General features: G+C 44.8%; 1 long non-coding RNA gene across 1 annotated transcript in view; it reads left to right on the top strand.

Annotated features, from left to right (window-relative positions):
* LOC121058650 overlaps positions 1 to 20,967 on the top strand; it is a 69,579-nt gene that overhangs the window by 1,316 nt on the left and 47,296 nt on the right. Inside the window, exon 2 of the long non-coding RNA XR_005814281.1 lies at positions 12,869 to 13,011. This is a non-coding gene — a long non-coding RNA (uncharacterized LOC121058650). The remainder of the gene's footprint in view (positions 1 to 12,868; positions 13,012 to 20,967) is intronic.

The following is a 20,967-nucleotide window of genomic DNA, read 5'->3' on the forward strand; positions in this document are numbered from 1 at the left end:
TCTTGTACAGCTATTACCTTTGGCTTTTAATATGTTATTATTTAATTAGTCATCAAATACAGAAGGGTACCCAAACAATGGAACCCAGCATCTCCTGAAGGAGGGCTGGAGGTAGGGTAGCACATTGTCTTGGGATTTCCCTGAATACTTGGGTGTAACTCTGGAGATCTCTAAAGCAATGGAATAGCTCCAGATGCAGGGTGCTATGGGAGCAGAATCTGTTCTTCTGCTAATTTTCATTCTAGAAGGGTAAAGATCTGACTAAATGAATGTTTGGGAGATCTCTGAACTAAGGGGTCTTGCCCCCCTGAGAAAACCTGATCTGACTCTGTTAAATAATGTGTCTTCATGCTTCCGAGGCTAGAGGGGACAACTGCTCAGCAGGGGAAGATGCTGCTGCTGGGAAGGTTTTTCTTGTTTCTCCTCTCCCTCTCCTCTGATCCATTACACAGGGTTAGGCAAATCATGATCCTTAATGCAAGCAAATGGAACAGCTTTTCTAGCTTCTGCTTTCTGTGACCTTTTGTCTCACGTTAATAGAGTCCAGTTGGCAGCGTGACCTTGTGGGGGGCAATTAGCAAACTTTCTGATGTTGATGGTTTGTGGACAAATTGTTATTCTGGCAGTGTTTTGGCAGAAACAGTAGTTTTGGAGGAATGCGATAGTGGTTGTGAAAGCCACTCACTGGTTCAGACCAAATGATGAAAACATATATAGCCCCTTCCCGTGGAGTTCTGCCAACATACCTGTACCACCACTGAAATTCCTGCAGCTGCTTGGAGACTGAGCAGCTGTGAGGATATACAGCACTCAGGATCTATTGCATTTGTTTCGTCTTGCATCTACTACAAACATCTGCAGCAGAATCCGTATCAGAAATGCTAAACTGCACCCCTGGCTATCTAGTGGTGCTTCAGCAGTTTAACTTGCTGCATCTAAATTCTGAACAGTAACTTCTCCAGTGTCTCACTCCCATGCTTGTTCAGAGCATATCCTCTGCAGCTGGACAGAGCTTTTCTCCTGATCCCCTTTACCCTTTCATCTTCCAAAGAAAAGTACTAGAATGGAGCCTGCGTTCATCCGAACACACCATGCCTGGGACTCTTGTGGGACCTTGCTGTCTTGAACCCATTTTCATTTGTTGATCAAAAAGTATTAATTTTCCTTTTTTTGCATTGCTCTCTGCTCAGATTTTTTTTTTTCATTATCTTTTAAAGCACTGAGGAACCCTATCCCCTTCTGCTTGAACCACAGGATGATGATAAAGTTGTTTTTCCCTCCAGCTCTTTTCAATGCATCATTTAGCAGACCTCCTCTAACATGTTCTGAAAAGTCTCTCTTATCCCAGGTGGAGGGCGGGGAGGAGAATCTGCAGGCTGGTGGGACTACGGAGTTGAAATCCATCTAGGTTTAAATAGCTCAAGGTCAAGCATGGGATGGAAAGGACAACAGCAGACTTCTGGAGACTTCATTCAATGAATTGTTGATTGGAAAAGCTCTTTCAGATCCCTGTGGAGCAGAATCTGGAAGAAATGTGTTTTCCAAAAGGAGGACAGCGGGTTAGTTGTTAATGACTTCAATAAAGCAAGAGAAGGCACATTAGGAGGTTGGCCATAAGGGTAAAAAAGGAGGCTGGTGTATTGCTCATTAGTGGTTTGCTAAAATTAACTCCATTAGCATGTTTGCTTTCATTGCAAACCTTCCATTTAATTGCAATTCCCAGTGAACTGCGAAGAAGGGACCCTGTGTGGTGCTACAGGTTGTCAGTATAGGGAGAGAACCCAGAGCTGAGACGTGTGAACTGCTGCTGTAGGGAATGGCTCAGTGGCATAGTTCAGCCTGTTCAGCCTGCTTTTGCTTTGCTGTTATCTTGGGAGGCCAGTGGGGATTTACTGTTGTACCTTTCCAAAGGTATCACATGTCGTATTTCACCAGGATGGGCAGGAATTTAAATTAAAAGAAAAAACAGAGGACCTGATCCAAAGGGTGGTGAAATCAGTGACAGCTATGCTATAGGTTTCTGCCAGGCTTGGATTAAGCCCCAAACCCTACAAATTTTATGTAAGAAAACAATGTTGTCATCTTGTGTTTTTTTTACCTTTTTCCTCTCCAGGTTCTTGCACTTCCTTTTATGTTCTTTTTTTTCTCTCTTTCACATGCTATTGATTCTCATCTTGTCTTTTATTTACTGCCAGTTCTCTCTTTATGTCAGGAATCCTATTTGGAAATGCCATTCTATTTTCCGCATGCGCCGCTCTGTTTTCTGCATTCACAACCTTTAAATAAAGAAAGGGCTTTGCTGCTGTCTGTGAAGGTGGCTGCCAGTTGCTAGTTAATGTGCTAGTTCATAATGCAGAGTGGGAAAAAAAAAAATAAAGGGAGTAGCTGGAATGCTCTTCCAGCATTGAGGGATATTCTGCTTTCATCACACAGACATCCAGAAAGTTCAGAAAACGATGACAGGGCAGTTTTGGCTAAAGACACTGAGGATGTGTTGACCTGCTTTTTCCCTTCCACTGAAGTCCATGAGGATTTCAAGTGTCTGTGCCTCACAGCACTCAGTACAGCAAGTTCAGAAGAGAGAAGGGCTCAATTACGTGTGCGTGGATTTGAACTTGTGGCTTCAAGGTGTGAAGTTATTGCAAGCCTGTCATTCCCTTCAACTTCCACTTCATCCTGCTTTCCCAGTCCCAAGTACACGTAGATGTTAGCTACGTTTCTGCAAACAGAAGCCAGTCCGGAAAGGGAAGGTGCCAAGTGGCAAAGCGAATGGAAGGAGAGAAAAGGAAAAGGAGGTGATAACAATTCTTTGATGGAAGTAGGTCAGACTTTAATGCTATGGCTTGTCTCTGGGCTCCTTTGGAGCAGTTATAGCTGCAGTTTGAGATAGAGATTGCACCACGAACTGAAAGCAGATGTTCTGTGAATGCAGTTAGCTACTAGCAATAAAATCCTAAGTGTTTGGAAAATGCAGTAATTCAGTCATGTGATTTTTATTTCTGTACTTTGGTCACCAACCCTACGATGGCACTGAAAAATGAGAGCAGATTGTATTTAAAAAGAAAATGGAAGAGAGCTGTCAGAAAAAAATAAAATAAAGTGGCTAAGCCCATTTTAATTAAAACTCAGGGTGAAGTAGTTATCTCATTTTTGTAGATGGTTCCAAAGCTCTGGTTCCTGCTTTATGTCCATGTTTTGCATCTGTGGATGTGATGCGGCTAAACTTTAATTCGTAGAGTGATACAAATGTGAGGCTACTTGTGGTAACACTGCATTACCGCAGAACTGGCTGCCAGGGGTTAGGCTGCTGCTCTCGCTAATGAGCGCTAATGTGTAGGGTAGTCGTTAATATAATGTGAGTTGTTGTGATTGTGCAGGTAGGCGCTCAGGTAGCGTTAGAAATGCCCTGACAGATCTCTGCCACAGATTCAGGAGGGTATAAATCAGTCGTATAGCTCAGAGGGCAGAAGGACTGGGGAGTGGGACAAGAGGGAATGACAATAAGTGAGTCTTCCTCCTCTGCTTAGCCAGAGGTGGAGATATCAGAGTGAAATACTCTGCTTTTAGCTCTAACCTTGTCAAACCATAGCTACTGCTTTTAAATTGTGAAAGCTCACCTTATCTACCCTGTGCCTGAGAACACTGAGCATTTTCTATTTATGCTCCTGGAGCTCCGCGAATGAGCAGAGCCTCACAAACAGGCTTCAAAACCAGAGCACTGTTTGTGGCAAGTGGATCTAGGGTGCAGGGGAGAGGTACAAGCAGGAGCTGGCAGCTGCTGGGATAGGCAGAGAGCTGGTAGTGGAGAGGGGACCACGCTGTGCGCCTTTGTTCTGTCGGTGCAACAGGTTTGCCCTGCTGTGCATTGGCTTCCCTGGGAAAAATAGAAGAAGAAAGAAGTAAAGCTCTGTTTTTCATTGGTGTTTATGTTTAGCAATGTGCTGAAAAGGAGAAAAAACACTTTTGGGGAAACAGGAGCATTTTTTACATTCCCAGGGCAGGGAGGAAAGGGGTGGGGGGCAGGTGAGGGAGAGGGAAATTTGTGGTTTGGGTTGAATGAAACATTGATTTGTTTTGATGGAAGAGGGGGAAGTGATCCATTTGATTGCAACTTGACGTATTTTTAAAACAAAAGATCTCGGTGATGGAAACGAAAGAAAGGATTGGTTTAAAAAAGAAAAATGCCCAAAACATGTTTTGGTTTTTCTAATTTGTTTTTCTTCGGTTGAAAGAATGTATGAAGTTGTGTCGCGTGTTTTAGTCCCTCTGCATAACTCGCTCAATACAGTTTTTACTAAAAACGCTCCCCTTATCTATTAAAACTGTTTTCTCCAAGGGGCAGTGGTTGTTCAGTGCCAGCAGAGGTTACTGAGTTAATTGGTGTGTGCACGCAAAGTGAAGAGGCTCTGAGGTTTCAGGGCACTGGCGCAGGCTCAGCCAAAATTGAAAGAAATAAACAATATCTGTCCCTACTGCGGTTATCCCTGGGAGACCTGCAAGCTGCCGGTGGCTGTATCTTTACTGATGCGAAGGGACTCTGTTGTGTTTTTATGCAGGTCCATACAGCATTTACCAGTTACTTTTTGTGTTTTCTGGATGCTGCTTGTGAAGGACAAGCAGCTCTTTGAGGCAGACCAAGGTTAGATCTGGTGATCTTTGCTGATATTTTTCCTGTTTTTTTCCCCTTCTGTGACCCTCCCCACTTTTTTTTTTTGTTTGTTTGCACTGCTTGTGTGTTGGAGGCGCATCGTGGGTGAGCAAATCTCAGGGTGATTCTTTCCCAGCTGGTGAAGAATAAGCAAGGGACCCACACGTGCCAGGAGAATGAGATTGACTGGGCAACACCATCGGTTAGCTAAGACTGTCGAAATTGTTTTCAGCAGCTCAGACAGAGAGAGCAAGAAGAAAAGCACGCCCTGGGTTTAAGTGGGGATCCTGTGCAGCCAACGAGGCCCCCGGGACCTGTATCAGAAGCAGGTAAATGGGCTGTGAAGCCCTGCAGTCAGTAAGAGGGGAGCAGGCAGAATCAGCTGCTTTAAGTTGCATCTCCGTGTGTTTGCTCGTCCATATGGATGAGACGGGGGCGTGGGGAGGTGAAGGCAGCCTGCAGGCAGGTTGGATGCCAATACAGGAATGCGGTGGAGCACGGTGTGTTCATGATTGCATCCGGCAGTGCTCTGCACGAGGTCCAGCAGAGAGACGGGACGTCTGTAAGTTCCAGTTATTGGCAAAACCAGCGGAGGAAGAATAAGGAGCAATCAGCTGTTGACCTTTCTGGTGGGTAATGCTGAGTGGTCGGTGATCACAGCTTCTTGAGTTGGAGGCGACTGCTGCATTGCCAGGGGATGCGAGCATTTTATGGCCTCTTAAACGTGTGGGGAGCTGAGGCTGTCTTGTGATGCTCTGGGTGGAGAAAGACAAACGGGCCAGTTAGGAGAAAGTAACAAGGACTTATGGCCAAGCCTGCAATTTGGAGTTTCTGTAAGGTTACCGCTACCTTGTCTAAGAGGAGGGGAGAGGATGAATGAAGCAGATGGTTTAAAAGGAAGACCATAAAAAGGTGTCACTTTTAATAGCTGTAGATGGAGAGGATAATAAAAGAGTGACCAGCAGCTTCTTAGTTATTCCTAACCTCCAACCAGATTCTCTTCAGCCAAGCTTGACCAACAAACTTCTCTTGCTTCTTGCTGTTTCCTGGTAGCTCTGAGCGTTACTGCAAATAAATGTCTGCAGTCCAGAGCCAATTTCAAAGAAACAAGCAAAAACCGCATGCAATGACAAAGGTAGAATAATGGGAAGGAAGGAATGGGTCCTGGCGTGGAATTCAGGGTCCACCAGGCTGGTCTCCGGTGAGCTATGACCCTGCTTTGCAAGGACTGTAGGGGAAGAGGAAGAGCAAGGAGGTAGAGTGGAGCCTGTGCAGAGCACGAAGGGATGTGGGGAGGGATGAACACACATTATGTGGGAGTGAGAGGACAGGGGTGAACAGAAGGAGGCAAACGCGGCTGGGGAGTTGTACAGGGTTAGCGTGGAATGAAGACACATTCAGGGAGAGAGTGATATGGAATGTGAATGTACGACTGTGATTTGCAAGGAAGGTTTGGGGGGATATTTTAACAAGGCCTGAATATCTGACTGTGTTTTGAGGCCGAGCCTGGATTCTTTCAGATTGCAGCCAAGCTTGGCATTAAGTAGATGTGGTGCCATCCCATGCCTCAAAGAGAAATGAGTCAGGAGTTGGTGCTCACATCCCCAAAAAGATTAGTTCTACTAGGCATTATGGTTTTTATCTCCAGGGTTAAATGAGCCTGATGCACTCCGTGTCACTGCAGAGCTGACCGCTGAAAGGCAGGATTGGGTCAGCACAGAACTGGGTGGCAGAGAGCTGCTGTGACAGGTCCTGGCTGAAAAGAGGCTCTAAGGCTCAGGCTTGGCATTTTCCTTCTTTGCTGGTGGTTTGTGCATAGCTGAAGCTTGTGTGGGTAACCAGTCAACCAGCAGGAAAAGAAGAAAGCTGTGTGCTGCACCGAAGGACAGTTACCTACACGTCAGCCAAGGAGCTAACGCAGCCCCTCTGGTACCAGGCAGCTTTGATGTGGATCTGAAATCAGCTCTTGCTGGGTCTCTGAAGCAAGACGTTGCAGCAGTACGAACTGCTGCTCCCTGCAGAAAATTAATAAGGAGACTTTGGATTGCACCCTGCGTCTGACCTAACCAACTAAATAGGTTACACTAAGTTTTAAGAAATGCCCCAGTTTTCCCTTTAATAGGCAATTTTTCTGCTTAATTTGCAGAACAAGCAAAAAGCTATTATGTAAAATCTATCAGCAGCAATTGGCTCTCATTAGGGATTGGGAACAGGAGGCTTCATCATGAGGGGTAAGGATGCTCCAAATTTTCATTTACCAGCCTTAGTTTCCCAGTGTTTATGCTGACCCTTGCCCTGAACAAATTTGGACGCTGAGCCATCACCTTGTCTGTTCCCACGAGAGCTCTTCTCACCTTCCTCCAGCCTGGCTTTAGAAGTCCTGGAGCAGTAAGTAACCACTTCTGGCAGAAGCGCGAGATCCAGGCTGAGTGAAGTGCCTGCAGATTGCAGAGCTGCTATCGCAGTGTTTGAGCAGTGCATTTTGCCATCTTGAGCAAACTCAGCTCCAGTGGAAATATTTTGTTCAGGAGATGCAGAGCTCCTTGCTGGGCTAACAAGTTGGGCCACAGGGATCTGCAGGACGTAGGCTACTTCCAGGGCTAGCCCGGCACTTTAGGTTTCTTGTTGCCTTTCACATGAGTTCAGCCTTTACGTGCCACGGGGCCTCGAGCAGCTTGGGTCTGGAAACTATTCCCAAGTCTAACATCTTTACCAGAAGTGGTGTAGTTGCTAATACCTGCCGGGCTGCCTTCTCTTACCACTTTTATCTCCGAAGTCCTGAGCTGGATGCAGTGAAAAAGCTGCTGTCTGTATTTCCTGGAGACCAGAGCTCAGCATGATGTGAAATTGCTCATGTTTTCTTCATGCTGCAGCAGCGTATTTTGGCTGCAGCTGAAGACAGCTGTGACTTGTGCTGTGCAGGGGGACAGGTAAGCTATAATATAACTTCCTCTGAGAGACATTAGGGATGTGGAAATTATTACTGACATTGAAACATTCAGATGGGGATTTTTCCTTTTCTATTCCCCCTACAGTAAATGTTAATTATACATGAAGGTTCACTACAGCAGAAGGGATTATAATTAATTTATATTTGAACTATAATAGATTTCACTACAAACTGCATTTCATTGCAACAAAGTGTATTATGACTGTTGTTTGCTGCCAGTAATTTAAATAAACCAACCACAAAGCAATGCATCCATTAATCCTGCATTAAGGACAACAGCAGGCGGATAAAACTGAAAAAAAATAAAGCAAGTCCATTTAACTTGTGAACGGAGCTTGTGCTTGCTGCAGAACCTGGGGCATCTAACCTGAGAAATGCAAAAAGGAGTGCATTGGAACACAGCGAATTTGGAAAGTAACGTTTAGGTCCAAATCTGTCTCAGCTTGCCAAGAACTGAGAATTTATCCGTGTTCTATCTCTAGTCTAAATGGGAAAAAAATAGAATCCATCTGAAACAGGAGTAAACCTTTGTTTTTCTCAGGGCCCTGTGTCACGCATCAAAGCAGCATCGAGACAGTAGTGATCTAGGAGATGGGCAAGCAGGATTTTAGTCTTGACCTGATTAAAAAAAAAATCATTTAATTTCCTGTGCTTCTGTTTCCTTTTCCAACATTACCTACCTAACTGTTTGCAACGTGATTTTCTCCGAGTCAGGATTATGTCAGGATTATGTAGGCTGGAGCAACTTCACAAACAGTCCCTGTCCTAAGTATGAACCCAAACGTACCACTTGGTATATACTAAAAGCACAAAGTGGCAAGTTGATAACTGATAGCTTGCGTTTCCTGGCTGCTACTGCTCACATGCTAACCTCGCCGCTCTGTCTACGTGTCAGCTTTTGTGATGACCCAGTGATAGCAAGTCCTGAACCTTGGTTTCTTTGCCATCAGGCATCCCCTGACACCTCACAGCCCTTCACTGGGGCGTGTGTCAGACTCTGCCGATGCTATCTGTTGCACCATGTGCTGTCACCTTCTGTTTCTGAGCATCATCTAACAGTATTTCATCCCCAGATGGGAGCTTCAGCCTTGATGACCCAGTCTCAGACCGCAGAAAAGGGCAAGGTGGCTTGTCAGGGGCTTCAACAAACAGCTCAGCAGATGTTGTAAACAGCAGAGAGGAAGGGGCAGAGCCAGCTCTCCTCTGCCAGTGCTAAATGTTTCCCCTACTGCACTGCCAGGCTTCGGCCAAGCGATGTAAGCTGCAGGAGGAAGGACCAGGAGAGAGAAGAGCTGGGAACAAACACCGTATGTAGTGTCAGTTTCCCCAGCAAAGAAGAGAACAAGGGCTTTGGAACAGTGTCCAGCCTTCACCAAAGGCAAACACAGGGCGTGAATGTGGCTGCTGCCCTCTTGGCATCCCGGCTGCCGCATCCTCAGGGCAGGCACTCGGTGCTTTCAGCCGCCCAGTGTAGGACTCTTCATAAGGAATTTCGCTGCCTGCCGTCACCGTGCCGGTGTAAAGCTGCGTGTCTGTGCATGGCTGACCCTAGTTTGCCTTGACAGGGGCAGCACGACGTGGGCTGTATCGGTAGCCTGACGTAGGAACCGCTATCAGGCTTGGGACATGTGAGTCACCCTCACCTAGGGGAGCTCAGATGATCGAGGGAGGTAGGTGTCAGCACTTCGTCTTCCCCAGAGAGCTATAAAAAGCCGTGCTGATACTGCATGTGGGGCCCCTGCATGCAGCACATCTGGATGTACTCGAGCTATCTTTATGCTAGAGAGCTTGGGCACCAGAAAATGAAAAGTGCCATCAGGAAAGTCAGCACAAGCCTGCTGGGGCAATCCTTGCCCAGTCTGCACTTTCTTTGCTTCCTGGCTGTTCCGTGGCTGTGCTGAAGGCACTCATGGCCACTTCAGAGCAGTCTGGTTTGCTTCCAAGAGCTTTCTTACACAATTCATGCTTCTGCTCTAGCTTGAAAATTAACAGACTGGTTTATTAGATAGGCTTTATTATTCAGGAGAACCCATCCAAAGTCTAGGAGCAGTTTTAATCCCAGCAGAATGACACCTTGGCAGCCAAACAGTTTTCCGACTAAGATTTTGTTGGAGGCGTCTGCTGAGAAAAAGAAAGAAGTCCTGAACAGGCTACTCCAGCTCCTTCCCCCATGAGAAGATGTGGGATTGGATGTCCTAGTTTTGGAGCAGCACAAGGCAGCGATGAGGCTAGTTCTTTCCCAGGAGATGCTGTGGGAAATGAAGAGATGGGACTCTGGGGGCAGCATTGCCATGCTTACCTTGTTGAGGAGAAGTCACTGCAGGGAGTGTCGTGACACTGCACTTTTTAAGGACCTGATACCATTCATTTCCTTCCCACGCACCCTGCGGTGTGAATCACAGTGCAGGGGAAAAATACCTGCAGAAACCACTTTTCCTGTGCCATCTGTAAGTGTACGTTGTCCTAAAATGAGAACTGCTGTAGTCTCAGGCTCCCAGGTGTTCCTTCTGGCCTGCAGTAAGACTGCTGCGCCCATCCCTCACCACGAGGCTGGGTGGAGGCAAATCTTCTGCCCCCCTACTTGTCTCTGACTTGGCCTGAGATAGAAGACCATTTCCAGAAAGCACTCGCAGTGAAAATATTTCAGTTTGCTGCTGCTTTGCAATTGCCGGTCTCACTAATTTCTGCTCTGATGTCGCCAGCAGTGCCCCATTAATGTTATTTATAGTGTTTGTGCCGTGGGCCTTGCCTGTGCTCAAGGACCGTTGCTGGTCTGCGAGGAGGGAAGAGCAGCTCTAACCCTTTCCTCTCAGCCTCTCTGAGCCTGGGCTCTTATCCCACGTTCTCCCTGTCTCACCTGGGCTGCCTGCATCTACCTGAGACTGTACCTTGCTCCGGCAAACTAAGCCATCTTGGGGCTTATTTTAGTTATTTAGAACGTAGTTTAAAAAACACACTAAGTCATGAGACCGAGCAAATCTGATGAAGATGCTTCAGGGGAAGGCAGTCTGCAAAGCCAGATGCAAATGCAGCCAACCAGAAACCAAAAATGTATTAATACTGAGAGAGCAGGCAATTATTCTTCCATCAGAGTCACAGGATTTTCAGTGGGTATGACTTCAGCGCTACTTCAGGACAGCCAGGCATTTTTTTTGGCTGAAAATGGATAGGGCCATAGTTGCTTCAAAGCCTTTGTCTTTCCCTGCGTGATACCCAGGAGCTAGAATTAACTGATGCATTTAACAAGCACGTCAGCCCATGTGGGAAGGACCTTTGCAGGTGACTGGAACTGTTAACCTGAAGTATTAAAAAATCACGAGTCAGGCTTTATCTCATGCCTCTAATCCTAAAATTAAAAAAAAAAAATAAAAAATAGCAGCCAGCGTTTCCATATTTACCTGCTGAGGTTTAAATCTTCAGTGTTGATGTCTGTAGGGTGTTCTGCCTGAAAGCTGAATGTTTTAGGTGATCAAATGACTCTGGAAGCTCAGGCTTTTTAGCTAAAGTACCAAATATTGCCAGAGACAGTACATCTGTAAGCACTGGAAACTCTGTAGTCAGAAAGTAAATCCCCGAGGAGCTATTTGAGCACTTAAGCTGATCTTTAGTACCAAGTGTGCACTGGTGGCTGTGTCGGAGAGGGACTGGAGCAGACACCACGTGCCTATGGAAGAGGCCCTTGTATCTTTAAGACATCCCATAAACCACATGGCCTGGAACCAGTCCCTGGGTGAAAAATTTTTTGCAGTGAACTTGTGCCCTGCTCCTTATGCATTTCACATTTTTCTGCAATATTTCAGCTTGTAAGACGCCACTCACCGTATTAATGATCAGGAAATAATAACGTTCGCAACCCAGGGCCAAGTACCCTCCATCTCCCTGCCATCCGTAATAACGGCGCGCTTAATGGATGTGTGCGGCATGGTCTCCTAGGAACCCTCGGGGAAGGCAGAGCTGCACCAAAAGCACACTTGCTCAGCTGTTGCTGGAGAATTTCAGCCTCTTTCCAATTTTTCAGCGCCAGTTTGGTGACTTCTCAGTGACGTCAGTCTCTGTTACCTGCAGCAAGTTCTGTTTTGTTTCCTGTCTGGACCGGGAGCGGATTTCTCTGTTGGCACAACGGGACCTCGTGCACGGACCGTGAGCCTCCCGTGGCAGAGATGGACGGCGAGCAGCGAGAACCAAGCGGTTGCAGAGTCTCCCAGCAATTGCCAAGCGTGATGGAGGAGGCTGTCAATCAGCGGCCAGCAGCATCGGTGTTACTTTAAAGCAAATCTACCAGTGGCTGCCTGCGCTTGTAAATTGCCACTGGGTAGCAATTACAGTTCGCCAGCTCGCTCGCTAACAGCCTCGCTCCCTGCTGCCATTACTGCGTTGCCTGTGCTCTGTGCCTCTTGTGGATACCAAGGCAAAGGATGATATTGCCTCCCCACCCAAGAGAAAACCCATTTTGAGGGACACTTTTCAGAGTGATCGGTCACAACCGTTAGACCTAACACACGGCTTGTTCTGCCATCTAATTCATCTTTAGTTTTCCAAGAGACCAGCACTAAAGAAAGCGCAGTTACTGGATTTGCTCTAGGAATTGGGCTAAAAGCCGATGGCCTTTGTTTAAGCGGTATGAGCATGATGGCCTCCACCCGGCATTAATCACCGTGAGACTTTGAACGCAGGAACTTGGGCTATTTTTCAGAACCCTGTCAATTGTGAGCAATGTGTCCTTGGGCAAGCATTGTCTTTCCTCTGTGCCCCCCTCCCCTCACTCACCGTTGAACAAAGCATGCAATAATACTGAAGTGCCTTTAAAGACTAGCTCATTGATGAATGAGTCCTTACTGCAATTTTGGGGGATCTTTGGATGCCAACTACTATTTTAGTGCAAAGTAGTATTGATTATCATCATGCATATATAATACAGTAAGTTGTTACTCATTTCCTTATTGCTTCTCTTCTCTGACATTATCCTTATTAGGTACCTCGGGGGCAGGTTAATAAAACTCTGTCTATTTACATTAAATACTAAAGGAAGTGTTACCTTTAATACAATGCCACTCACTACCCTAGCAAAACCTATCCATTTGGCACAGGGCTCCGAGGCACCGTTCCAGCATGTCTCCTGAGCGTCAGGCTGGAGTTGTGCAGTGATACATGTTTTCTTTCTTTTTCTTCTGCTGTATTTTGTAACTGCTAGTCTGATCTGGCATTACTACCGGTCATAGAGGGAGGGTGCTTTTTTTTTCTGAGTAATCTCACAATACTTATTTTTATAGGTATATTGAAGATAATGATCCTGCTTCTGAATGGGAGATAAGAGAGAGACAAAGACAGAGCTGCTGGCTTTTAACTCGCATGAAAAGCTTCAGATACTACAGCGATGAGGACCATATATGAAGACAGAGCTGTGCTGTAAATGGTAGGAGAGAGAGCGATGTAGTAACTTTGATACGAACACTGACCTTCTCAGCATTAAGCATAATGCATGATGTTACAGAAATAAGGCTTAAGATGCAGGTTCACAAAGGTGACAAACTGATACTGAATTCGGCAGCACTGGAGTATCTAACTACCTTTGTAGGTATGGACATAAATGCCTTATTTGATAGGAGTTAACATGACTGGAAAAGTGAAGCGTTAGCACAGTGGAACATGCTCTGTTTGAGGTTGTGTCTCCACTTTCCACTGTACCTGCCATTTTGTATTACGGGTTGCATGTGTTACCAGCCTTGCCCCAGGCAAGGTTAATGAATTGCAGTTCCTCTGATCTGCCCAGCTTCAGAGAGCTGCACCATATCTTGTGGAAGGATCATCACTGGGAAGCTATCGCACGGCAGTCTGGAGCCATCGGCTTTGATTGTCTCTCAGTGGTTGGCCAGGAGCCACGGTCAATAGATTTGCAACACAGGGATGCCAGCGTGGCGGGTGTCTCAGTTGCTTCGCAGCCCAGCACATGGCAAAAGGCTGAACAGAGCAGGGAAGCCAAAAATTGCCAGCTGGAAGCAGGGCGGTGCAGGAGAGAGGGCAAACAGGCTGCTGCCAAGCCTTAATGCCTATAAGGCTCAGGGTCACAAAGGGAGACTATTAATACAGATTTTCAGATAGTTTCCATCTTCTTTCCTTTTGTTTCCAATATTTCCTAGTTCCTATCTCCTCTAAGAGCAAAATTGGCAGAGCTGTCAGGTCTCCTCTTACCACACCACTGGTCAGACTGTGTGTGAATCTGGAGCGAGGAAGCAACCGTAGCAATTTTACCAGCATTTTACCTAGCTTATGCCAAGTCTGGTGTGCAAAGGACTTGCTTAATGACTCTGCCATCCTTTCCCATACAGAGAGGGAGAAGCATTCTCATTTAATATTAATCTCCTCTCCATGGATTCAGGCTGCTTCTGACACTGTATCAATTATTAAAACTAGTTTAAAAATTTCCCAGGATTAAAGAGATTAGTTTTTTGTTGATTTTGGTAATTCCTTCTGCTTTTGCATCTCTGAGGCTGTGAGTGTAACACAGCTACTGGCTTCCTGTTTGCTTAGAGTTCACCCAATTCAGGGGCAAAATGAAAATTTCATTTCCATTTATAATTGCCAAACTCATGCATGAGTTGTAAGCAGCTCCAACAGACTGGATGTTGCTAAAGCAATTGAAGACCTTTTAGGTGACAATGTTAGGTAAGCAATCACTTGTACGTTACCCATGGAATATTAATTGTATGTTTGTGCGTACAGTTAGGGTCTTTCTACAGAATTTTACATTATGAAAGTAAATTTAAAAGAGAGAAGAACATTTGCAGTTTTCCTCTGTGATGGTGTGTACTTCTCGTCTGCATAAAGTAACTGGTCTCTTTCAGCAGACGGTGGAGGTTACTCCACGGTCAGATCAAAGAGCCTCATGTGCTACTGTCCCAAATTTAAAGAATGCCTAAAGATCATCAGTTGTCCCCTGTGCAGTGCAACTTCATTAGCTGTGGAAGAACAGCTCACCTGCTCCAGACTACAAGTTAAAGTCAGAACCACAACTGGCACTTCAGAAAATCTAGAAAAAAGGATTAAAAGAATAATCAAAGTGCTTTAAGCATCAAAAAGCAAACAGGTCTATGAAATATACATGAAACCCCACAAAAAACTCAATTCCAGCATTATCTGTTTCCCATTGAATCATTCATTTATTTTTTTTTTGCTACCAGGTAAAGTGAACTCCTTAAATGGGATCTTTCACTGGGTCTTCCCTTTGCAAGCAATACTGCCTGAACAGTCCCACTCATCACTCCAGCTGAATGGAATATTTGTGGCTTCCTATAATATCCCATAAGCGTACCTTTGCCTTAATTAACTGGTCAGACAATCTTGTTTAACAAAAGGAAGACCCAGTGAAATTCATATGTAAAAGCAAGTTTCTCTAATTACAAATTAATCAGGAAAAATCCTCAGTAATCTTTTCTCACTAAATATTTCCTGTTAGAAAGAATCAGATGGCCCATTATTTTTCTTTCCAACTGTTTCATGCTGCATGATAGACTTTATCAATCAGCCCCAGAAACCAATCTTCTCCCAGTCTCCAGCACAGTAATCATCAATCAAATGTGTAATCAATGGCACTAGAGCCTCATCACAACCTTTTCTTTGCTAGCAAGCGTCACAGCTCAGGGAGAGAGGTGGAGATGCACATTTCAAATATCCATCATTCTCTCCTGCAGAGGAAGGATGGTGGGAGGAGAGGAGAGAGAGATCACATGTGTTAAAATGTTTTATATTTGTTGTTAGTGTCTCTGGCTAGAAACTGATAAGCCGCAGGAGCTGAGAGCACAGAGAGAGTCTGGCATGAATGGTGTGTGTGGGAGGAAGGTCAGGAAGGGAGGAAAACAAATGTCTTGTTACTACCATTATTTGTATTGTAGAGGTACTACCGACCTCTTAGATTGCACATTCTGTCCTCCCAAACACCTTCATAAAAGTCGGGGTCATTATCTTTGTTTTCTAAGTGGAGAAACTGAGAAAGGTTTGACTTGCAGAACGTAAGCAGGCCCCAGACAGAGGGGAGAAAAGAGCTCAAGTTTCTTGACATCTAGACTAGCTCACATTGCCTTCCCCTTTCCAGGAGACAGTGAATCTGAGATCAGGGTCTCGCTGGGCAGAGGATGATGGAATCAGTACTGGTACAAGACAGCTTTCCCAAAGGTCCCAGCCTTCTTTCCATTTCCCAAGCTCTCTCTGTCATTGTAGGTCATCAATTATCAGATGGAACTCCAAGCTTTATTTTGTGCTTTGTATGCACATACAAGAAATGTGTTCCAGCTTCACATCACTGTGGTGTGAGCCCTAGAGAAGAGAGGTGCTTCTTTAAATGTATTTCATTTCATAAGATCAAGGAAAGAAGAAAGAAAAAACAAATAGCAGAAAGCTTGTCCTGTACTGATTATTTCTTATGTTTGTCTCACACTTCATTGATTTCGCTTGAATTGTTCCTAATTTACGCAAATGAACGATAAGATTTAAGTCTTCTGGGTCTGGTTTTCTACCCGTTTTTACGGACTTCACCTCTGCAAATCAAGCCTATAATATCTGCAAGGAAGGCAGAAAGCAGGATGTGTTTCTTTCTGTCTTATGTCCCGTAACACTGTTGATTCCCCTACCAAGTGCCAAGGGAGTTTATTCACTTGAGGTTTCTTTCTCTAAACCATTCTTAGATGCTGAGAATATGATCTGTGGGTCCTTGGCTCCTTGTTGGGTTTAAGCAGGCTGAGAATTGTAAAGCAAGCGTTTACCGTCCTCAGCATTACCATTACGATGTTGTCAGCATTACTGCAGTCAGACCACAGCATGGCCATACGACTGATGGACAACTCAGAGCTGGAGCATAGGCTTTGGATGATAACTGGTATGCTTCCGCCTGTCCCTGTGAATCATAGATGCTATGTTGGGCCAAAGTCAATGGTTTGCATACATACTTCTATATTTAATTTATATGTACTATCTTGAGCTGGAAATGCAGCAACAAGTGGATTTTGTTTCAAAACTCTGCTCTGAGCAGTCCTTTGTGCAGTACAGAAGCAAGGTACCTCATCAGGTTGGCTTTTTGCACTGGGTAAATATTCGGCACCTCTTATCTGCTTCCCACCTTGGCTGGTCTGGTTTCCTGCTGATCTCAATTCTGCAAAACCACAGCAAAGCTCATCACTTGCATCACTAGGCTTCTTAAGTACAAGTCTTAAGTGTGTATTTTGTCCAAAATCAGGTGAGGAATTAGTAGCTGAGGAGCACAGCCTTCCCCATTCCTGCTTCCTCGGGTACCCATGTGCCATGCTCTCTGAATCACGTCCCGTTCCTTCATCACACAGAATGGGCTTTCTGTGGGACCATTGAAAAGCACCATGAAGAATAAAGGGCCCAGGAAGGGGATGGATGGAGGTACAATGGTAACTAAGCTGGCAAAGAAAGTTATGTGGAATCAAATCACCTCACGCTTCCATGCCTTTCTGTCCTTTAAAAAAATACTCTGGATGCCGGTTTACCCTAATTGGCTCTTCATTCTGGCAAGGCAAAGAGAGCTCAGCTTCTTTTTCACTGCCTTTGTGTCCCTGCTTCTCGTCCTAACTTAGTTTAGTCTTCTGTGAAATTGTTTTCTCTGCAGAGACAGAGTTGTCTCGTCTCTTGTAATTCCACTAGAATAATCCTTGGCTCTGTGCTAGCAAAGTGCTGAGCGTAGTCATTGAAGGGAGCGCTGGGGAAACATTGGCATCTGCACACATGCACCTTAGTGCTGGGGGAATTCAGGCAACTCGGAAAGCGCTGAAGATTTGCAAATATCTTTCTTTCCTTTAACGCTTGCTCTGTGGTGAAGTAGAAAAGGCTCAGGAAGCAGCCAGCCAAGGAGGGCATGCCAAGTGAGCAAAAATAGCGGGGCACTGAAGGCAAATGCGGGGGGAACAAGTGCTTTGTGCAGGACCTCAGCACATACAGATCAGGGCGGTTTGCGGGCAGTGCACATAGAGCCTGGGGACTGCTCAGCAGCTGAGCTGAACGGGGCCACACCATCAGCATCCTCCTCAACTGACCTTACACAGCTACTGCGGGAGGTTTTGTCCCAGAGTGCTTATGATCTCAGCTGACAGAAACCTGGAACTTATCTGCCTGTGGAACTGTGCTATGAGAGAAACAGGCCTAGTCCTCATTATGTAGCTAAATAAAAGAACTTCTTCAACCAGAATAAGCAATGCTCTCGTTTTTACGCAGAGATACAGAGAGGTGAAGCATGGTTCTGTTAACAGACCTTACAATTTCTGACTTAGCATCTGAAGCCCAAACCCAATGGACAGCTGTTAAACGTGTGTGATTTAGAGCCAGAAGGGAACGCTGTGGGAGGCCTCCTTCACACAACCAAGCGATTCTTTTCCCTTGCTAGATAAATGATGACAATAATACCGAGCTTAACAATTCCCAGTTACGCTAAAGAGCGTCTCTTTCTGAGAGTTAGCCAATAGCGATTTTCCGATATTATCGACATCGCCTACAGTTCCAGCCTCATCACACCAGAGTCCTGGCAGACAGTTAGCTCATTGCTCCCCGTGGAGAGAACAGGACTTATTTCAGAGTTTATTGTCACCGTATCACTGTGGTGCCTCGGGTTATCAGCCAGCATCCAAATGGCAGCGCTCGGAAAGCTGCTTATCCTACAGCCAGATTGTTTTGTAATTTCCTGTTATTATCATCTTGCGTTTGGTTCTGAACGCTGGCCATCGCCCGCTGGGAGATCTGAGGTAGACAAGCACGCTCCAGTTAGTATGGCAATGCCCACATTCATAACCGGGTCGTAACCCACGGCACACTGAACTTTAACAAAGTCTGATAGGAAGTTGAAAATGTCCTGTGGTTGTAACAGGCAGAGTAGATCTAAATCAGAAATAAAAATGACGTGGCTCAAGACAGAAGGATGTAGAGCAGGAACCCTGGAGCAGGGAGGCAGCAATTGCCGTGCAATTATGGGGTCTGTCACTTACCATTTATAATGTGCTGGGTGTCCTAAAAGATGAGAGGTTGTCATTTACTTTATGGATATGCTTGTTTGTTATGCTGACAGGCAACAGAGTCTCAACTCAGACGCCCATTGTAACTAATTAAACAGACAAACCAATCAACAAACATGGCAGAGGAGGAATTTTAATGTGAAGAAGTAAATATATTAGTTAGGGTGACCTTGCAGTGGTTCTCAGTTTAATTTTGTTTAATATCATATTAATTAATTTTAATTACCTTAAAAAGCACACAAAGCACCACAAGGCAGTAATGACAATTGTTCCAAGATTCCATAGCCGCTTTCATCCTGAGGGATCCCAAATCGTTTTACCAGCTATCTAGATTGACTTTATGAAAATGGAGATGTGTTAAAAGATAACTCCCTTCCAGATACCATTATGCTTGACCAGTGCTTGCCCTCTGCTGAGCTCAGTTCAGTAACAGGGACTGGCTGGTGCAGTAATTGACTCAGGCTTACTAAATGGTTTTTAGATACCAACGTGAACAGCGCCTTAAAAACACAGCTGGCAGATGAAAGGATGAGCTGGTACCAGACAGATAATATTTAATGGATTTTTCAACATGTATATATATATATATATATATCAGTCAGTATCTAACTACTGCAAATAAGCTGAATTTACTTTGGGTTCCACAGTATAGAAAAAATCAGAATAGCTTTGGGAAATTTCTTGGTCAAACCAAACATTCTCAGCCAAGCAAAACCCCTACGAAAGTTAAAAGGGCAAAAAGAGTAAGGGAGGTCCTCCAAAAGATGGCTCACCATATCTCAGATACTACCATTATATAGGTACCGTTTCTCCTTTGCAAATATTATTAAGGAAACCCACAGCTGAGTGGTTGGAAGCTTTTCTTTGTAGACCAGACGTTGAAGATTAACTCTTTCTTTCTTGCCCATCTATCTACTTGGACTTTGTCTTGTTCATTGGCGGTGTATTGTACTATGACTAAAGTAATATGAGGAAGTCTTTGTACAACTCTTAATTTTTACTTGTAGTTTACCTCTGTTTCGGAGCAGCACAAGCATGGTGTATCTCCTATCCAGCTTTGTTGCTTTGGCGATCCATTTTCTGTCTCTCTCTGTCATAAAGCCATCTGCGTACATCAGCTGTGATGGATCATTTCAATATTTTGTCTTCTATTTTGGGAATGGAGCTTTCCTTCCCCTTTTAGATAAAAGCTGCTAATGTTTGAGCCTCCATTTTAGTCTACCAGGCCATAAGACTTCCTGACAGCATATTTGTGTCGTGAGCATGTGACACTGCTCCTTGCTTCACTAGGCCAGACAATAAATATTGTAGAGCCAGAGCAAGAAATGAGAAGGGGGATTTACAGTGCATAGCATCATATGGCTTGTAGGCTAGGTTCATCCCTGGGTTAGTGCTGTTCAATTCAGAGGAATTATCCCAAGCAGTGAATCTGCTCCAATGGCAGACATGCAAGACTGGAATTTCAGCTCTGTTTTTTTTAACTCACTCTTGTCCAAAGTATATAGAAAGTTGCTTAGCATGGGGTGCTGGGGATTTATGCAAAGCTCGGTTGCAGGGAGTGAAGAGAATTTGAGGCTGGGATTTGACTTCAGCTCACTTGGTATTGAGGTTCTAAACCTGTCCAACTTTCAGATGGATTCAGGCAACAGCCAGGATGAGAACCTTGTCAAAGCTGATGGGAAAGGACTGACAAAAGTAAAGGCTGAGGGAAACTGAGGAAGGGTCCCCAGAAGGTTTTGTGAGTGGGCAGATTAATTTCTTTGTTGGGAAATTCAAGGTAAGTTATTTAAAACAAACAACAACAAAAAAACTCTTTGATTTTTAATTGAACTTCAAAAACTGCATTTGTTATCGGATAGCTCAACGAAATGCTTATGTACTCAGAGCAGTAAGACAGCCAACACTTTTCCAAGGATACGGACTAGGAATAGAACATAGTATTGGCAATACCGTGAGTCACTACATCCCTCAGCACATGGTTTCATTGGTTAAAGAAGTAATGAAACTCCAAGAGGTTAAATGTTCAAACTTTCTAATCAGCCAGAGGTTCAGAACAAATAGTTTGATGTATGATCTACTCTCCTTTTTCAGCTGAGTTTTACTTTCTTTGTGGTCATTCTTAAAATCTACCTGCTCACATAAAAAGCAGTAAAAATATTAAAGGTCTGAGTGTTTTATACAGGATGAAAGGTGTTCGTGCATACAGTAGCTGTGCGGTGGGCTCCCAGTAGAATCCCAGGGTAGGTGGAATTTACCCATTAGTTTAAATTTTGAAGAATGTCAGTTTATATGGAAATCACTGAAATTGATCAAATTATCAGTTCTGCTTATTTAGAAGCAAATTAAACCTTACG

Source organism: Cygnus olor, chromosome 22 (genome assembly GCF_009769625.2).
Source record: "Cygnus olor isolate bCygOlo1 chromosome 22, bCygOlo1.pri.v2, whole genome shotgun sequence".
Classification (NCBI taxonomy): Eukaryota; Metazoa; Chordata; class Aves; order Anseriformes; family Anatidae; genus Cygnus; species Cygnus olor.